Source organism: Bombina bombina, chromosome 11 (genome assembly GCF_027579735.1).
Source record: "Bombina bombina isolate aBomBom1 chromosome 11, aBomBom1.pri, whole genome shotgun sequence".
NCBI lineage: Eukaryota > Metazoa > Chordata > Amphibia > Anura > Bombinatoridae > Bombina > Bombina bombina.
Window position 1 is genome coordinate 80,507,126 of NC_069509.1, and position 17,684 is coordinate 80,524,809.

Consider the following 17,684-nt stretch of genomic DNA (forward strand, 5'->3'; position numbering starts at 1 on the left):
CCAGCAGGCACAGGATACCCAGCAGACACAGGATACCCAGCAGACACAGGATACCCAGCAGGCACAGGATACCCAGCAGACACAGCATACCCAGCAGACACAGCATACCCAGCAGACACAGCATACCCAGCAGGCACAGGATACCCAGCAGACACAGGATACCCAGCAGACACAGGATACCCAGCAGAAACAGGATACCCTGCAGACACAGGATACCCAGCAGACACAGGATACCCAGCAGACACACGATACCCAGCAGGCACAGGATACACAGCAGACACAGCATACCCAGCAGGCACAGGATACCCAGCAGACACAGGATACCCAGCAGACACAGCATAACCAGCAGGCAGAGCATACCCAGCAGACACAGGATACCCAGCAGACACAGGATACCCAGCAGACACAGAATACCCAACAGACACAGGATACCCAGCAGACACAGGATACCCAGCAGGCACAGGATACCCAGCAGGCACAGGATACCCAGCAGACACAGGATACCCAGCAGACACAGGATACCCAGCAGACACAGGATGCCCAGCAGGCACAGAATACCCAGCAGACACAGGATACCCAGCAGGCACAGGATACCCAGCAAACACAGGATACCCAGCAGGCACAGGATACCCAGCAGGCACAGAATACCCAGCAGGCACAGCATACCCAGCAGGCACAAGGTGAGCATACGCAGGTGCAAGTTAAGTATGCTTGGTCTCTGGCACAAGGTGAGCATATGCAGGTGCAAGATAAGTATGCTTGGTCTCTGGCACAAGGTGAGCATACGCAGGTGCAAGTTAAGTATGCATGGTCTCTAGCACAAGGTGAGCATTTGTAGGTGCAAGATAAGTATGCTTGGTCTCTGGCACAAGGTGACCATACGCAGGTGCAAGTTAAGTATGCTTAGTCTCTGGCACAAGGTGAGCATACGCAGGTGCAAGTTAAGTATGCTTGGTCTCTGGCACAAGGTGAGCATATGCAGGTGCAAGATAAGTATGCTTGGTCTCTGGCACAAGGTGAGCATACGCAGGTGCAAGTTAAGTAATCTTGGTCTCTGGCACAAGGTGAGCATACGCAGGTGCAAGTTAAGTATGCTTGGTCTCTGGCACAAGGTGAGCATACGCAGGTGCAAGTTAAGTATGCTTGGTCTCTGGCACAATGTGAGCATACGCAGGTGCAAGTTAAGTATGCTTGGTCTCTGGCACACGGTGAGCATACGCAGGTGCAAGTTAAGTATGCTTGCTCTCTGGCACAAGGTGAGCATACGCAGGTGCAAGTTAAGTATGCTTGGCTTCTGGCACAAGGTGAGCATATGCAGGTGCAAGTTAAGTATGCTTGGTCTCTGGCACACGGTAAGCATACGCAGGTGCAAGTTAAGTATGCTTGGTCTCTGGCACAAGGTGAACATACGCAGGTGCAAGTTAAGTATGCTTGGTCTCTGGCACAAGGTGAGCATACGCAGGTGCAAGTTAAGTATGCTTGGTTTCTGGCACAAGGTGAGCATACGCAGGTGCAAGTTAAGTATGCTTGGTCTCTGGCACAAGGTAAGCATATGCAGGTGCAAGTTAAGTATGCTTGGTCTCTGGCACACGGTAAGCATACGCAGGTGCAAGTTAAGTATGCTTGGTCTCTGGCACAAGGTGAGCATATGCAGGTGCAAGTTAAGTATGCTTGGTCTCTGGCACAAGGTGAGCATATGCAGGTGCAAGTTAAGTATGCTTGGTCTCTCGCACAATGTGAGCATACGCAGGTGCAAGTTAAGTATGCTTGGTCTCTGGCACAAGGTGAGCATATGCAGGTGCAAGTTAAGTATGCTTGGTCTCTGGCACAAGGTGAGCATATGCAGGTGCAAGTTAAGTATACTTGGTCACTCGCACAATGTGAGCATACGCAGGTGCAAGTTAAGTATGCTTGGTCTCTGGCACAAGGTGAGCATACGCAGGTGCAAGTTAAGTATGCTTGCTCTCTGGCACAAGGTGAGCATATGCAGGTGCAAGTTAAGTATACTTGGTCTCTGGCACAAGGTGAGCATACGCAGGTGCAAATTAAGTATGCTTGGCTTCTGGCACAAGGTGAGCATACGCAGGTGCAAGTTAAGTATGCTTGGCTTCTGGCACAAGGTGAGCATATGAAGGTGCAAGTTAAGTAAGCTTGGTCTCTGGCACACGGTAAGCATATGCAGGTGAAAGTTAATTATGCTTGGTCTCTGGCACAAGGTGAACATATGCAGGTGCAAGTTAAGTATGCTTGGTCTCTGGCACAAGGTGAGCATATGCAGGTGCAAGTTAAGTATGCTTGGTCTCTGGCACAAGGTGAGCATACGCAGGTGCAAGTTAAGTATGCTTGGTCTCTGGCACAAGGTGAGCATATGCAGGTGCAAGTTAAGTATGCTTGGTCTCTGGCACACGGTAAGCATACGCAGGTGCAAGTTAAGTATGCTTGGTCTCTGGCACAAGGTAAGCATATGCAGGTGCAAGTTAAGTATGCTTGGTCTCTGGCACAAGGTGAGCATATGCAGGTGCAAGTTAAGTATGCTTGGTCTCTGGCACAAGGTGAGCATACGCAGGTGCAAGTTAAGAATGCTTGGTCTCTGGCACAAGGTGAGCATACGCAGGTGCAAGTTAAGTATGCTTGGTCTCTGGCACAAGGTGAGCATATGCAGGTACAAGTTAAGTATGCTTGGTCTCTGGCACACGGTAAGCATACGCAGGTGCAAGTTAAGTATGCTTGGTCTCTGGCACAAGGTGAGCATACGCAGGTGCAAGTTAAGTATGCTTGGTCTCTGGCACAAGGTGAGCATACACAGGTGCAAGATAAGTATGCTTGTTCTCTGGCACAAGGTGAGCATACGCAGGTGCAAGTTAAGTATGCTTGGTCTCTGGCACACGGTAAGCATACGCAGGTGCAAGTTAAGTATGCTTGGTCTCTGGCACAAGGTGAGCATACGCAGGTGCAAGTTAAGTATACTTGGTCTCTGGCACAAGGTGAGCATATGCAGGTGCAAGTTAAGTATGCTTGGTCTCTGGCACACGGTAAGCATACGCAGGTGCAAGTTAAGTATGCTTGGTCTCTGGCGCAAGGTGAACATACGCAGGTGCAAGTTAAGTATGCTTGGTCTCTGGCACAAGGTGAGCATACGCAGGTGCAAGTTAAAGGGACACTCAGGTTAAATAAAATTTTCATGATTCAGATACAGCATGTCATTTTAAACAACTTTCCAATTTACTTCCATTAAAAAAAAATGTGCACAGTCTTTTATATTTACAATTTTTGAGTCACCAGATCCTACTGAGCATGTGCAAGAATTCACAGACTATACGTATATGCATTTGTGATTGGCTGATTGCCATCACATGGTACAAGGGAAGTGGAAATATACATAACTTTGAAATTTGTAATAAAAAAATCTACTACTCATTTGAAGTTCAGACTAAGTGCTATTGCATTGTCATGGTATCTTGCATTTGTTGATTATGCAAATCTAATGTGTTGACTGGTCCTTTAAGTATGCTTGGTCTCTGGCACAAGGTGAGCATACGCAGGTGCAAGTTAAGTATGCTTGGTCTCTGGCACAAGGTGAGCATACACAGGTGCAAGATAAGTATGCTTGGTCTCTGGCACAAGGTGAGCATACGCAGGTGCAAGTTAAGTATGCTTGGTCTCTGGCACAAGGTGAGCATACGCAGGTGCAAGTTAAGTATGCTTGGTCCCTGGCACAAGGTGAGCATACGCAGGTGCAAGTTAAGTATGCTTGGTCTCTGGCACAATGTGAGCATACGCAGGTGCAAGTTAAGTATGCTTGGTCTCTGGCACAAGGTGAGCATACGCAGGTGCAAGTTAAGTATGCTTGCTCTCTGGCACAAGGTGAGCATATGCAGGTGCAAGTTAAGTATACTTGGTCTCTGGCACAAGGTGAGCATACGCAGGTGCAAGTTAAGTATGCTTGGCTTCTGGCACAAGGTGAGCATATGCAGGTGCAAGTTAAGTATGCTTGGTCTCTGGCACACGGTAAGCATACGCAGGTGCAAGTTAAGTATGCTTGGTCTCTGGCACAAGGTGAACATACGCAGGTGCAAGTTAAGTATGCTTGGTCTCTGGCACAAGGTGAGCATACGCAGTTAAGTATGCTTGGTCTGATTGCCATCACATGGTACAAGGGAAGTGGAAATATACATAACTTTGAAATTTGTTATAAAAAAATCTACTACTCATTTGAAGTTCAGACTAAGTGCTATTGCATTGTCTTGTTATCTTGCATTTGTTGATTATGCAAATCTAATGTGTTGACTGGTCCTTTAAGTATGCTTGGTCTCTGGCACAAGGTGAGCATACGCAGGTGCAAGTTAAGTATGCTTGGTCTCTGGCACAAGGTGAGCATACACAGGTGCAAGATAAGTATGCTTGGTCTCTGGCACAAGGTGAGCATACGCAGGTGCAAGTTAAGTATGCTTGGTCTCTGGCACAAGGTGAGCATATGCAGGTGCAAGTTAAATATGCTTGGTCTCTGGCACACGGTAAGCATACGCAGGTGCAAGTTAAGTATGCTTGCTCTCTGGCACAAGGTGAGCATATGCAGGTGCAAGATAAGTATGCTTGGTCTCTGGCACAAGGTGAGCATACGCAGGTGCAAGTTAAGTATGCTTGGTCTCTGGCACAAGGTGAACATACACAGGTGCAAGTTAAGTATGCTTGGTCTCTGGTACACGGTAAGCATACGCAGGTGCAAGTTAAGTATGTTTGGTCTCTTGCACAAGGTGAGCATACGCAGGTGCAAGTTAAGTATGCTTGGTCTCTAGCACAAGGTGAGCATACGCAGGTGCAAGTTAAGTATGCTTGGTCTCTAGCACAAGGTGAGCATATGCAGGTGCAAGATAAGTATGCTTGGTCTCTGGCACAAGGTGAGCATACGCAGGTGCAAGTTAAGTATGCTTGGTATCTGGCACAAGGTGAGCATATGCAGGTGCAAGATAAGTATGCTTGGTCTCTGGCACAAGGTGACCATACGCAGGTGCAAGTTAAGTATGCTTGGTCTCTGGCACAAGGTGAGCATATGCAGGTGCAAGATAAGTATTCTTGGTCTCTGGCACAAGGTGAGCATACGCAGGTGCAAGTTAAGTATGCTTGGTCTCTGGCACAAGGTGAGCATACGCAGGTGCAAGTTAAGTATACTTGGTCTCTGGCACAAGGTGAGCATATGCAGGTGCAAGTTAAGTATGCTTGGTCTCTGGCACAATGTGAGCATACGCAGGTGCAAGTTAAGTATGCTTGGTCTCTAGCACAAGGTGAGCATATGCAGGTGCAAGATAAGTATGCTTGGTCTCTGGCACAAGGTGAGCATACGCAGGTGCAAGTTAAGTATGCTTGGTATCTGGCACAAGGTGAGCATATGCAGGTGCAAGATAAGTATGCTTGGTCTCTGGCACAAGGTGACCATACGCAGGTGCAAGTTAAGTATGCTTGGTCTCTGGCACAAGGTGAGCATATGCAGGTGCAAGATAAGTATTCTTGGTCTCTGGCACAAGGTGAGCATACGCAGGTGCAAGTTAAGTATGCTTGGTCTCTGGCACAAGGTGAGCATACGCAGGTGCAAGTTAAGTATACTTGGTCTCTGGCACAAGGTGAGCATATGCAGGTGCAAGTTAAGTATTCTTGGTCTCTGGCACAATGTGAGCATACGCAGGTGCAAGTTAAGTATGCTTGGTCTCTGGTACAAGGTGAGCATACGCAGGTGCAAGTTAAGTATGCTTGGTCTCTGGCACAAGGTGAGCATACGCAGGTGCAAGTTAAGTATACGTGGTCTCTGGCACAAGGTGAGCATGTGCAGGTGCAAGATAAGTATACTTGGTCTCTGGCACAAGGTGAGCATACGCAGGTGCAAGTTAAGTATGCTTGGTCTCTGGCACAATGTGAGCATATGCAGGTACGAGTTAAGTATGCTTGGTTTCTGGTACAAGGTGAGCATACGCAGGTGCAAGTTAAGTATGCTTGGTCTCTGGCACAAGGTGAGCATATGCAGGTGCAAGTTAAGTATGCTTGGTCTCTGGCATATGGTAAGCATACGCAGGTGCAAGTTAAGTATGCTTGGTCTCTGGCACAAGGTGAACATACGCAGGAGCAAGTTAAGTATGCTTGGTCTCTGGCACAAGGTGAGCATATGCAGGTACAAGTTAAGTATGCTTGGTCTCTGGCACAAGGTGAGCATACGCAGGTGCAAGTTAAGTATGCTTGGTCTCTGGCACAAGGTGAGCATACGCAGGTGCAAGTTAAGTATGCTTGGTCTCTGGCACACGGTAAGCATACGCAGGTGCAAGTTAAGTATGCTTGGTCTCTGGCACAAGGTGAGCATACGCAGGTGCAAGTTAAGTGTGCCCAACTCCAGGAACAAGGTAGATAAGGCCATAACTCAGCCCAGAATGATAAGCTGAGTAAACTTTTATAGGAACTCGCACACCTCAGTTGGTATCTTTTTACATCCAGTAATCAGTTGTCTTCTAGTTTGCAAGTTGCTACTGGATATCTGTTATTGTGACTACTTCACTATTGGATTCTCTGGCTTCAGCCATGTTTGCTTTATTTCTCACTTGCACCAATGTTAACTAGCTTGTTAAGAGGACACTAAACACTTGTTGCTGTTAGGTAAACACTGTTTTTGTCCCACACTCCCTAGGGAACTAAAATAATAAAAATACAGGCCATGCTGATTACCATAAATTGCCATAAACAATTTTAAAGGATCAATGGTTTATAATTAGATTACAATACACAGAGGGCCTGGCCCGATGATCTAAACTTTGCCATATTAGATGGTTTTTAACGCCGACCCTCACAGAGGCTGCCCTGGTGAAATTATCATAAAAAAGGAGAAATCCCTGCGAGTGGCGAGATGTCTCCTATTGAAAGTAATGGAGCTCGCTGTAAAGGGACACTTTGCACAGTGGAGCGAAGTCAGCAGTGAGCACCAGGGAGCGCACTTTAAAAATGAATTCACATTGTGCTGTTTTTTCTACGTATAGCATCTTACAATCGCCTATATTTTCGTATGCATGTGCTTTTCTATTAGGGTTATAAGTATTTCAAGTGTTTTAAGAAAAACTCGATACCTTTTAGTTTGCAAGAAAAAAAGATCTCTAATGCTTTACAGAATTATGCTGGAATTAAAGAGAATATTTCATATACGCCCATGGTCAGCCCATTTTACAATAAAACAACAATTACGCTTTGTATTTTGTAATTATAAGTACGAATTTCTACGTGATTTGTGCAAGTTAAATATGCTTGGTCTCTGGCACACGGTAAGCATACGCAGGTGCAAGTTAAGTATGCTTGCTCTCTGGCACAAGGTGAGCATATGCAGGTGCAAGATAAGTATGCTTGGTCTCTGGCACAAGGTGAGCATACGCAGGTGCAAGTTAAGTATGCTTGGTCTCTGGCACAAGGTGAACATACACAGGTGCAAGTTAAGTATGCTTGGTCTCTGGTACACGGTAAGCATTCGCAGGTGCAAGTTAAGTATGTTTGGTCTCTTGCACAAGGTGAGCATACGCAGGTGCAAGTTAAGTATGCTTGGTCTCTAGCACAAGGTGAGCATACGCAGGTGCAAGTTAAGTATGCTTGGTCTCTAGCACAAGGTGAGCATATGCAGGTGCAAGATAAGTATGCTTGGTCTCTGGCACAAGGTGAGCATACGCAGGTGCAAGTTAAGTATGCTTGGTATCTGGCACAAGGTGAGCATATGCAGGTGCAAGATAAGTATGCTTGGTCTCTGGCACAAGGTGACCATACGCAGGTGCAAGTTAAGTATGCTTGGTCTCTGGCACAAGGTGAGCATATGCAGGTGCAAGATAAGTATACTTGGTCTCTGGCACAAGGTGAGCATATGCAGGTGCAAGTTAAGTATGCTTGGTCTCTGGCACAATGTGAGCATACGCAGGTGCAAGTTAAGTATGCTTGGACTCTGGTACAAGGTGAGCATACGCAGGTGCAAGTTAAGTATGCTTGGTCTCTGGCACAATGTGAGCATACGCAGGTACAAGTTAAGTATACGTGGTCTCTGGCACAAGGTGAGCATGTGCAGGTGCAAGATAAGTATACTTGGTCTCTGGCACAAGGTGAGCATACGCAGGTGCAAGTTAAGTATGCTTGGTCTCTGGCACAATGTGAGCATAGGCAGGTACGAGTTAAGTATGCTTGGTTTCTGGTACAAGGTGAGCATACGCAGGTGCAAGTTAAGTATGCTTGGTCTCTGGCACAAGGTGAGCATATGCAGGTGCAAGTTAAGTATGCTTGGTCTCTGGCATATGGTAAGCATACGCAGGTGCAAGTTAAGTATGCTTGGTCTCTGGCACAAGGTGAACATACGCAGGAGCAAGTTAAGTATGCTTGGTCTCTGGCACAAGGTGAGCATATGCAGGTACAAGTTAAGTATGCTTGGTCTCTGGCACAAGGTGAGCATACGCAGGTGCAAGTTAAGTATGCTTGGTCTCTGGCATATGGTAAGCATACGCAGGTGCAAGTTAAGTATGCTTGGTCTCTGGCACAAGGTGAACATACGCAGGAGCAAGTTAAGTATGCTTGGTCTCTGGCACAAGGTGAGCATATGCAGGTACAAGTTAAGTATGCTTGGTCTCTGGCACAAGGTGAGCATACGCAGGTGCAAGTTAAGTATGCTTGGTCTCTGGCACACGGTAAGCATACGCAGGTGCAAGTTAAGTATGCTTGGTCTCTGGCACAAGGTGAGCATACGCAGGTGCAAGTTAAGTATGCTTGGTCTCTGGCACAAGGTGAACATACGCAGGAGCAAGTTAAGTATGCTTGGTCTCTGGCACAAGGTGAGCATATGCAGGTACAAGTTAAGTATGCTTGGTCTCTGGCACAAGGTGAGCATACGCAGGTGCAAGTTAAGTATGCTTGGTCTCTGGCATATGGTAAGCATACGCAGGCGCAAGTTAAGTATGCTTGGTCTCTGGCACAAGGTGAACATACGCAGGAGCAAGTTAAGTATGCTTGGTCTCTGGCACAAGGTGAGCATATGCAGGTACAAGTTAAGTATGCTTGGTCTCTGGCACAAGGTGAGCATACGCAGGTGCAAGTTAAGTATGCTTGGTCTCTGGCACACGGTAAGCATACGCAGGTGCAAGTTAAGTATGCTTGGTCTCTGGCACAAGGTGAGCATACGCAGGTGCAAGTTAAGTATGCTTGGTCTCTGGCACAAGGTGAGCATACGCAGGTGCAAGTTAAGTGTGCCCAACTCCAGGAACAAGGTAGATAAGGCCATAACTCAGCCCAGAATGATAAGCTGAGTAAACTTTTATAGGAACTCGCACACCTCAGTTGGTATCTTTTTACATCCAGTAATCAGTTGTCTTCTAGTTTGCAAGTTGCTACTGGATATCTGTTATTGTGACTACTTCACTATTGGATTCTCTGGCTTCAGCCATGTTTGCTTTATTTCTCACTTGCACCAATGTTAACTAGCTTGTTAATAGGACACTAAACACTTGTTGCTGTTAGGTAAACACTGTTTTTGTCCCACACTCCCTAGGGAACTAAAATAATAAAAATACAGGCCATGCTGATTACCGTAAATTGCCATAAACAATTTTAAAGGATCAATGGTTTATAATTAGATTACAATACACAGAGGGCCTGGCCCGATGATCTAAACTTTGCCATATTAGATGGTTTTTAACGCCGACCCTCACAGAGGCTGCCCTGGTGAAATTATCATAAAAAAGGAGAAATCCCTGCGAGTGGCGAGATGTCTCCTATTGAAAGTAATGGAGCTCGCTGTAAAGGGACACTTTGCACAGTGGAGCGAAGTCAGCAGTGAGCACCAGGGAGCGCACTTTAAAAATGAATTCACATTGTGCTGTTTTTTCTACGTATAGCATCTTACAATCGCCTATATTTTCGTATGCATGTGCTTTTCTATTAGGGTTATAAGTATTTCAAGTGTTTTAAGAAAAACTCGATACCTTTTAGTTTGCAAGAAAAAAAGATCTCTAATGCTTTACAGAATTATGCTGGAATTAAAGAGAATATTTCATATACGCCCATGGTCAGCCCATTTTACAATAAAACAACAATTACGCTTTGTATTTTGTAATTATAAGTACGAATTTCTAAGTGATTTGTGCACATCCAGTGTACTTAAATTATGATTTACGCTATGCATATTTAATACAATTCATTCCTGTGTAATTTACATACATATTTTACATTTTTGATAAAATAAGATTTTTGGTGAAGAATTTTGTTACAATTTTTGATTCACCTTAAAAAAAATGTTCTTGCATATTTTTGTGTGAATGGTTTCATTACTTGTTTTGTAAGATTTTTAAAATACAAAATTTTATTGTGCACTTCTGTAATGTATGTATCTACTACCCATACGAAAATGCAGTACACGCCCTTAGCGAGACTCCCTGTTTTCAGGGTAAAAAATGCCGTTGGAAGAACTGGAAAGCCTTCCTTAATAATCTCGTCAGCCCAGAGATCTTTAAATCACCAGGCACTTAGAAGAAGTTTGAGCATGATAGCATCTTTATTTCTATATTTAATCTTTATTTTCAAATTTAACCTTAAAGGGATAGTAAAGTCAAAATTAAACCTTCATGATTCAGATAGGGCATATCCTTTTAAACAGCTTTCTAATTTCCTTTTATAATCAAATTTGCTTTGTTCTCTTGGTATTCTTAGTTGAAAGTTAAATCTAGGTAGGCACATATGATAATGTTTAAGCCCTTGAAGGCTGCCTCTTATCTGAATGCATTTGACAGTTTTTCACAGCTAGAGGGTATTAGTTCACGTGTTTCATATAGATAACATTGTGCTTATGCACGTGAAGTTATTTAAGAGTCAGCACTAATTGCCTGTAATGCAAGTCTGTCAAATGATCTAAGATAAGGGGGCAGTCAGCAGAAGCTTAGATACAAGGTAATCACAAAGGTATATTTGTATAACAGTGTTGGTTATGCAAAACTGGGGAATGTTAAATAAAGGGATTATCTATCTTTTTAAACAATCCCTTTAACCTTAAAAATACCACCCTTGTGGGTAAAATCCCAGCTGGGTGGCAACCCTATCTATGCTAGCACTAAATGGCCAGAAATATGGGATATAAATATAGTCACCAGGGTTTTAAAGGGATATAAAACCCAAACATTTTCTTTTGTGATTCAGACTAGGGCCTCTATTTATCAAGCTGTCTACTTACCTGCATTCAACGGCCCCAATACGCTCGCCTAAGATCGCCTAACATTGTCGCCGCGTCGCCAAATTTATCAAGAAAGCTGTCAAAAAGCCGCGCACCAAGTACGGTGCGATGAGCAGCGGACTGTTGTTAACAAACAGTCATCGATCTCGCTGCTCTTTGGCTTTTTTGAAGCTTTTAAACTAATTACACCTAATTACACCTAATCTAAGCCCCCTAATAAAATAAAAAATCTCCCCAAAATAATAAAATTCCCTACCCTACACTAAATTACAAATAGCCCTTAAAAGGGCTTTTTTTGGGGCATTGCCCCAAAGTAATCAGCTCTTTTACCTGTAAAAAAAGAAATACAACCCCCCCAACATTAAAACCCACCACCCACACACTCAACCCTACTCTAAAACCCACCCAATCCCCCCTTAATAAAACCTAACACTACCCCCTTGAAGATCACCCTACCTTGAGCCGTCTTCACCCAGCCGGATACAAGTGGACCTCCAGAGGAGCAGAAGTCTTCATCCGATCCGGGCAGAAGAGGACCTCCAGATGGGCAGAAGGCTTCATCCAGGCGGCATCTTCTATCTTCATCCATCCGGAGCGGGTCCATCTTCAATCCATCCAACGCGGAGCATCCTCTTCCATCGACGTCCTAACGAAGAATGAAGGTTCCTTTAAATGACGTCATCCAAGATGGCGTCCCTTGAATTCCAATTGGCTGATAGGATTCTATCAGCCAATCGGAATTAAGGTAGGAAAAATCCTATTGGCTGATGCAATCAGCCAATAGGATTGAAGTTCAATCCTATTGGCTGATCCAATCAGTCAATAGGATTGAGCTCGCATTCTATTGGCTGTTCCAATCAGCCAATAGAATGCGAGCTCAATTCTATTGGCTGATTGCATCAGCCAATAGGATTTTTCCTACCTTAATTCCGATTGGCTGATAGAATCCTATCAGCCAATCGGAATTCAAGGGACGCCATCTTGGATGACGCCATTTAAAGGAACCTTCATTCTTCGTTGATGGACGTCGATGGAAGAGGATGCTCCGTGCCGGATGGATTGAAGATGGACCCGCTCCGCTCCGGATGGATGAAGATAGAAGATGCCGTCTGGATGAAGCCTTCTGCCCATCTGGAGGTCCTCTTCTGCCCGGATTGGATGAAGACTTCTGCCCCTCTGGAGGTCCACAAGTGCCCGGCTGGGTGAAGACGGCTCAAGGTAGGGTGATCTTCAGGGGGTAGTGTTAGGTTTTTTTTAAGGGGGGTTTGGGTGGGTTTTAGAGTAGGGTTGGGTGTGTGGGTGGTGGGTTTTAATGTTGAGGGGGTTGTATTTCTTTTTTTACAGTAAAAGAGGTGATTACTTTGGGGCAATGCCCCGCAAAAGGCCCTTTTAAGGGCTATTTGTAATTTAGTATAGGGTAGGGAATTTTATTATTTTGGGGGGCTTTTTATTTTATTAGGGGGATTAGATTAGGTGTAATTAGTTTAAAATTCTTGTAATTATTTTTTTTATTTTCTGTAATTTAGTGGGGGGGTTTTTTGTACTTTAGTTTATTTTATTTAATTGTATTTAATTGTAGGTAATTGTAGTTAATTAACTTAATTTGTTTAATTGTAGTGTTAGGTGTAATTTTAACTTAGGTTAGGATTTATTTTACGGGTACTTTTGTATTTATTTTAACTAGGTAGTTATTAAATAGTTAAATAACTATTGTACCTAGTTAAAATAAATACAAAGTTGTTGGTGGGCTCCGGGAGCGGCGGTTTAGGGGTTAATAAGTATAAAGTAGGTTGCGGCAGTGTAGGGGGGGCAGATTAGGGGTGTTTAGACTCGGGGTACATGTTAGGGTGTTAGGTGTAGACATTTCCATAGGAATCAATGGGATATCGGGTAGCAGCAAACATGAGCTTTCACTGCTGTCATACTCCTATTGATTCCTATGGCATCCGCCGCCTCAAGGGCGGCGGATTGAAAACCAGGTACGCTGGGCCGGAAAAGTGGCAAGCGTACCTGGTAGGATCTTGATAACGTCCAAAAGTAGTCAGATTGTGCCGAACGTGCGTTCAGAACATCTGGAGTGACGTAACCATCGATCTGTGTCGGACTGAGTCCGGCGGATCATATCTTACGTCACTAAATTCTACTTTTGCCGGTCTCTAGCCTTTGATAACTACGGCGAATCAGGCTCGCCACAAATACGCTGCGGAATTCCAGCGTATTTGTGGTTGACAGCTTGATAAATAGAGGCCTAGGCATACAATTTAAAAAAAAAGTTTTTAATTTACTTCTATTATCAAATTTGCTTCGTTCCCATGCTATTCTTTGTTGAAGAGATACCTAAGTAGATGTCTGGAGCACAACATGGTAGGAAATAGTGCTGCTATCTAGTGCTCTTGCAAATAGAAAACATTCTAGCAAAACTGCTGCCATCTAGTGCTCTTGCAAATAGAAAACATTCTAGCAAAACTGCTGCCATCTAGTGCTCTTGCAAATAGAAAACATTCTAGCAAAACTACTGCCCTCTAGTGCTCTTGCAAATAGAAAACATTCTAGCAAAACTGCTGCCATCTAGTGCTCTTGCAAATAGAAAACATTCTAGCAAAACTGCTGCCATCTAGTGCTCTTGCAAATAGAAAACATTCTAGCAAAACTGCTGCCATCTAGTGCTCTTGCAAATAGAAAACATTCTAGCAAAACTGCTGCCATCTAGTGCTCTTGCAAATAGAAAACATTCTAGCAAAACTGCTGCCATCTAGTGCTCTTGCAAATAGAAAACATTATAGCAAAACTGCTGCCATCTAGTGCTCTTGCAAATAGAAAACATTCTAGCAAAACTGCTGCCATCTAGTGCTCTTGCAAATAGAAAACATTCTAGCAAAACTACTGCCATCTAGTGCTCTTGCAAATAGAAAACATTCTAGCAAAACTACTGCCATCTAGTGCTCTTGCAAATAGAAAACATTCTAGCAAAACTGCTGCCATCTAGTGCTCTTGCAAATAGAAAACATTCTAGCAAAACTGCTGCCATCTAGTGCTCTTGCAAATAGAAAACATTCTAGCAAAACTACTGCCATCTAGTGCTCTTGCAAATAGAAAACATTCTAGCAAAACTGCTGCCATCTAGTGCTCTTGCAAATAGAAAACATTCTAGCAAAACTGCTGCCATCTAGTGCTCTTGCAAATAGAAAACATTCTAGCAAAACTGCTGCCATCTAGTGCTCTTGCAAATAGAAAACATTCTAGCAAAACTGCTGCCATCTAGTGCTCTTGCAAATAGAAAACATTCTAGCAAAACTGCTGCCATCTAGTGCTCTTGCAAATAGAAAACATTCTAGCAAAACTACTGCCCTCTAGTGCTCTTGCAAATAGAAAACATTCTAGCAAAACTGCTGCCATCTAGTGCTCTTGCAAGTAGAAAACATTCTAGCAAAACTACTGCCATCTAGTGCTCTTGCAAATAGAAAACATTCTAGCAAAACTGCTGCCATCTAGTGCTCTTGCAAATAGAAAACATTCTAGCAAAACTGCTGCCATCTAGTGCTCTTGCAAATAGAAAACATTCTAGCAAAACTACTGCCCTCTAGTGCTCTTGCAAATAGAAAACATTCTAGCAAAACTGCTGCCATCTAGTGCTCTTGCAAATAGAAAACATTCTAGCAAAACTACTGCCCTCTAGTGCTCTTGCAAATAGAAAACATTCTAGCAAAACTGCTGCCATCTAGTGCTCTTGCAAATAGAAAACATTCTAGCAAAACTACTGCCATCTAGTGCTCTTGCAAATAGAAAACATTCTAGCAAAACTGCTGCCATCTAGTGCTCTTGCAAATAGAAAACATTCTAGCAAAACTGCTGCCATCTAGTGCTCTTGCAAATAGAAAACATTCTAGCAAAACTACTGCCATCTAGTGCTCTTGCAAATAGAAAACATTCTAGCAAAACTGCTGCCATCTAGTGCTCTTGCAAATAGAAAACATTCTAGCAAAACTGCTGCCATCTAGTGCTCTTGCAAATAGAAAACATTCTAGCAAAACTGCTGCCATCTAGTGCTCTTGCAAATAGATAACATTCTAGCAAAACTACTGCCATCTAGTGCTCTTGCAAATAGATAACATTCTAGCAAAACTACTGCCATCTAGTGCTCTTGCAAATAGAAAACATTCTAGCAAAACTGCTGCCATCTAGTGCTCTTGCAAATAGATAACATTCTAGCAAAACTACTGCCATCTAGTGCTCTTGCAAATAGATAACATTCTAGCAAAACTACTGCCATCTAGTGCTCTTGCAAATAGATAACATTCTAGCAAAACTACTGCCCTCTAGTGCTCTTGCAAATAGATAACATTCTAGCAAAACTACTGCCCTCTAGTGCTCTTGCAAATAGAAAACATTCTAGCAAAACTGCTGCCATCTAGTGCTCTTGCAAATAGAAAACATTCTAGCAAAACTGCTGCCATCTAGTGCTCTTGCAAATAGATAACATTCTAGCAAAACTACTGCCATCTAGTGCTCTTGCAAATAGAAAACATTCTAGCAAAACTGCTGCCATCTAGTGCTCTTGCAAATAGAAAACATTCTAGCAAAACTGCTGCCATCTAGTGCTCTTGCAAATAGAAAACATTCTAGCAAAACTGCTGCCATCTAGTGCTCTTGCAAATAGAAAACATTCTAGCAAAACTACTGCCATCTAGTGCTCTTGCAAATAGAAAACATTCTAGCAAAACTACTGCCCTCTAGTGCTCTTGCAAATAGAAAACATTCTAGCAAAACTGCTGCCATCTAGTGCTCTTGCAAATAGAAAACATTCTAGCAAAACTGCTGCCATCTAGTGCTCTTGCAAATAGAAAACATTCTAGCAAAACTGCTGCCATCTAGTGCTCTTGCAAATAGATAACATTCTAGCAAAACTACTGCCATCTAGTGCTCTTGCAAATAGATAACATTCTAGCAAAACTACTGCCATCTAGTGCTCTTGCAAATAGAAAACATTCTAGCAAAACTACTGCCCTCTAGTGCTCTTGCAAATAGAAAACATTCTAGCAAAACTGCTGCCCTCTAGTGCTCTTGCAAATAGAAAACATTCTAGCAAAACTACTGCCATCTAGTGCTCTTGCAAATAGAAAACATTCTAGCAAAACTGCTGCCATCTAGTGCTCTTGCAAATAGAAAACATTCTAGCAAAACTACTGCCATCTAGTGCTCTTGCAAATAGAAAACATTCTAGCAAAACTACTGCCATCTAGTGCTCTTGCAAATAGAAAACCATTCTAGCAAAACTACTGCCATCTAGTGCTCTTGCAAATAGAAAACATTCTAGCAAAACTACTGCCATCTAGTGCTCTTGCAAATAGAAAACATTCTAGCAAAACTACTGCCATCTAGTGCTCTTGCAAATAGAAAACATTCTAGCAAAACTGCTGCCATCTAGTGCTCTTGCAAATAGAAAACATTCTAGCAAAACTGCTGCCATCTAGTGCTCTTGCAAATAGAAAACATTCTAGCAAAACTGCTGCCATCTAGTGCTCTTGCAAATAGAAAACATTCTAGCAAAACTACTGCCCTCTAGTGCTCTTTGCAAATAGAAAACATTCTAGCAAAACTGCTGCCATCTAGTGCTCTTGCAAATAGAAAACATTCTAGCAAAACTGCTGCCATCTAGTGCTCTTGCAAATAGAAAACATTCTAGCAAAACTACTGCCCTCTAGTGCTCTTGCAAATAGAAAACATTCTAGCAAAACTGCTGCCATCTAGTGCTCTTGCAAATAGAAAACATTCTAGCAAAACTGCTGCCATCTAGTGCTCTTGCAAATAGAAAACATTCTAGCAAAACTGCTGTCATCTAGTGCTCTTGCAAATAGAAAACATTCTAGCAAAACTGCTGCCATCTAGTGCTCTTGCAAATAGAAAACATTCTAGCAAAACTGCTGCCATCTAGTGCTCTTGCAAATAGAAAACATTCTAGCAAAACTGCTGCCATCTAGTGCTCTTGCAAATAGAAAACATTCTAGCAAAACTGCTGCCATCTAGTGCTCTTGCAAATAGAAAACATTCTAGCAAAACTGCTGCCATCTAGTGCTCTTGCAAATAGAAAACATTCTAGCAAAACTACTGCCCTCTAGTGCTCTTGCAAATAGAAAACATTCTAGCAAAACTGCTGCCATCTAGTGCTCTTGCAAATAGAAAACATTCTAGCAAAACTACTGCCCTCTAGTGCTCTTGCAAATAGAAAACATTCTAGCAAAACTGCTGCCATCTAGTGCTCTTGCAAATAGAAAACATTCTAGCAAAACTACTGCCATCTAGTGCTCTTGCAAATAGAAAACATTCTAGCAAAACTGCTGCCATCTAGTGCTCTTGCAAATAGAAAACATTCTAGCAAAACTACTGCCATCTAGTGCTCTTGCAAATAGAAAACATTCTAGCAAAACTACTGCCATCTAGTGCTCTTGCAAATAGAAAACATTCTAGCAAA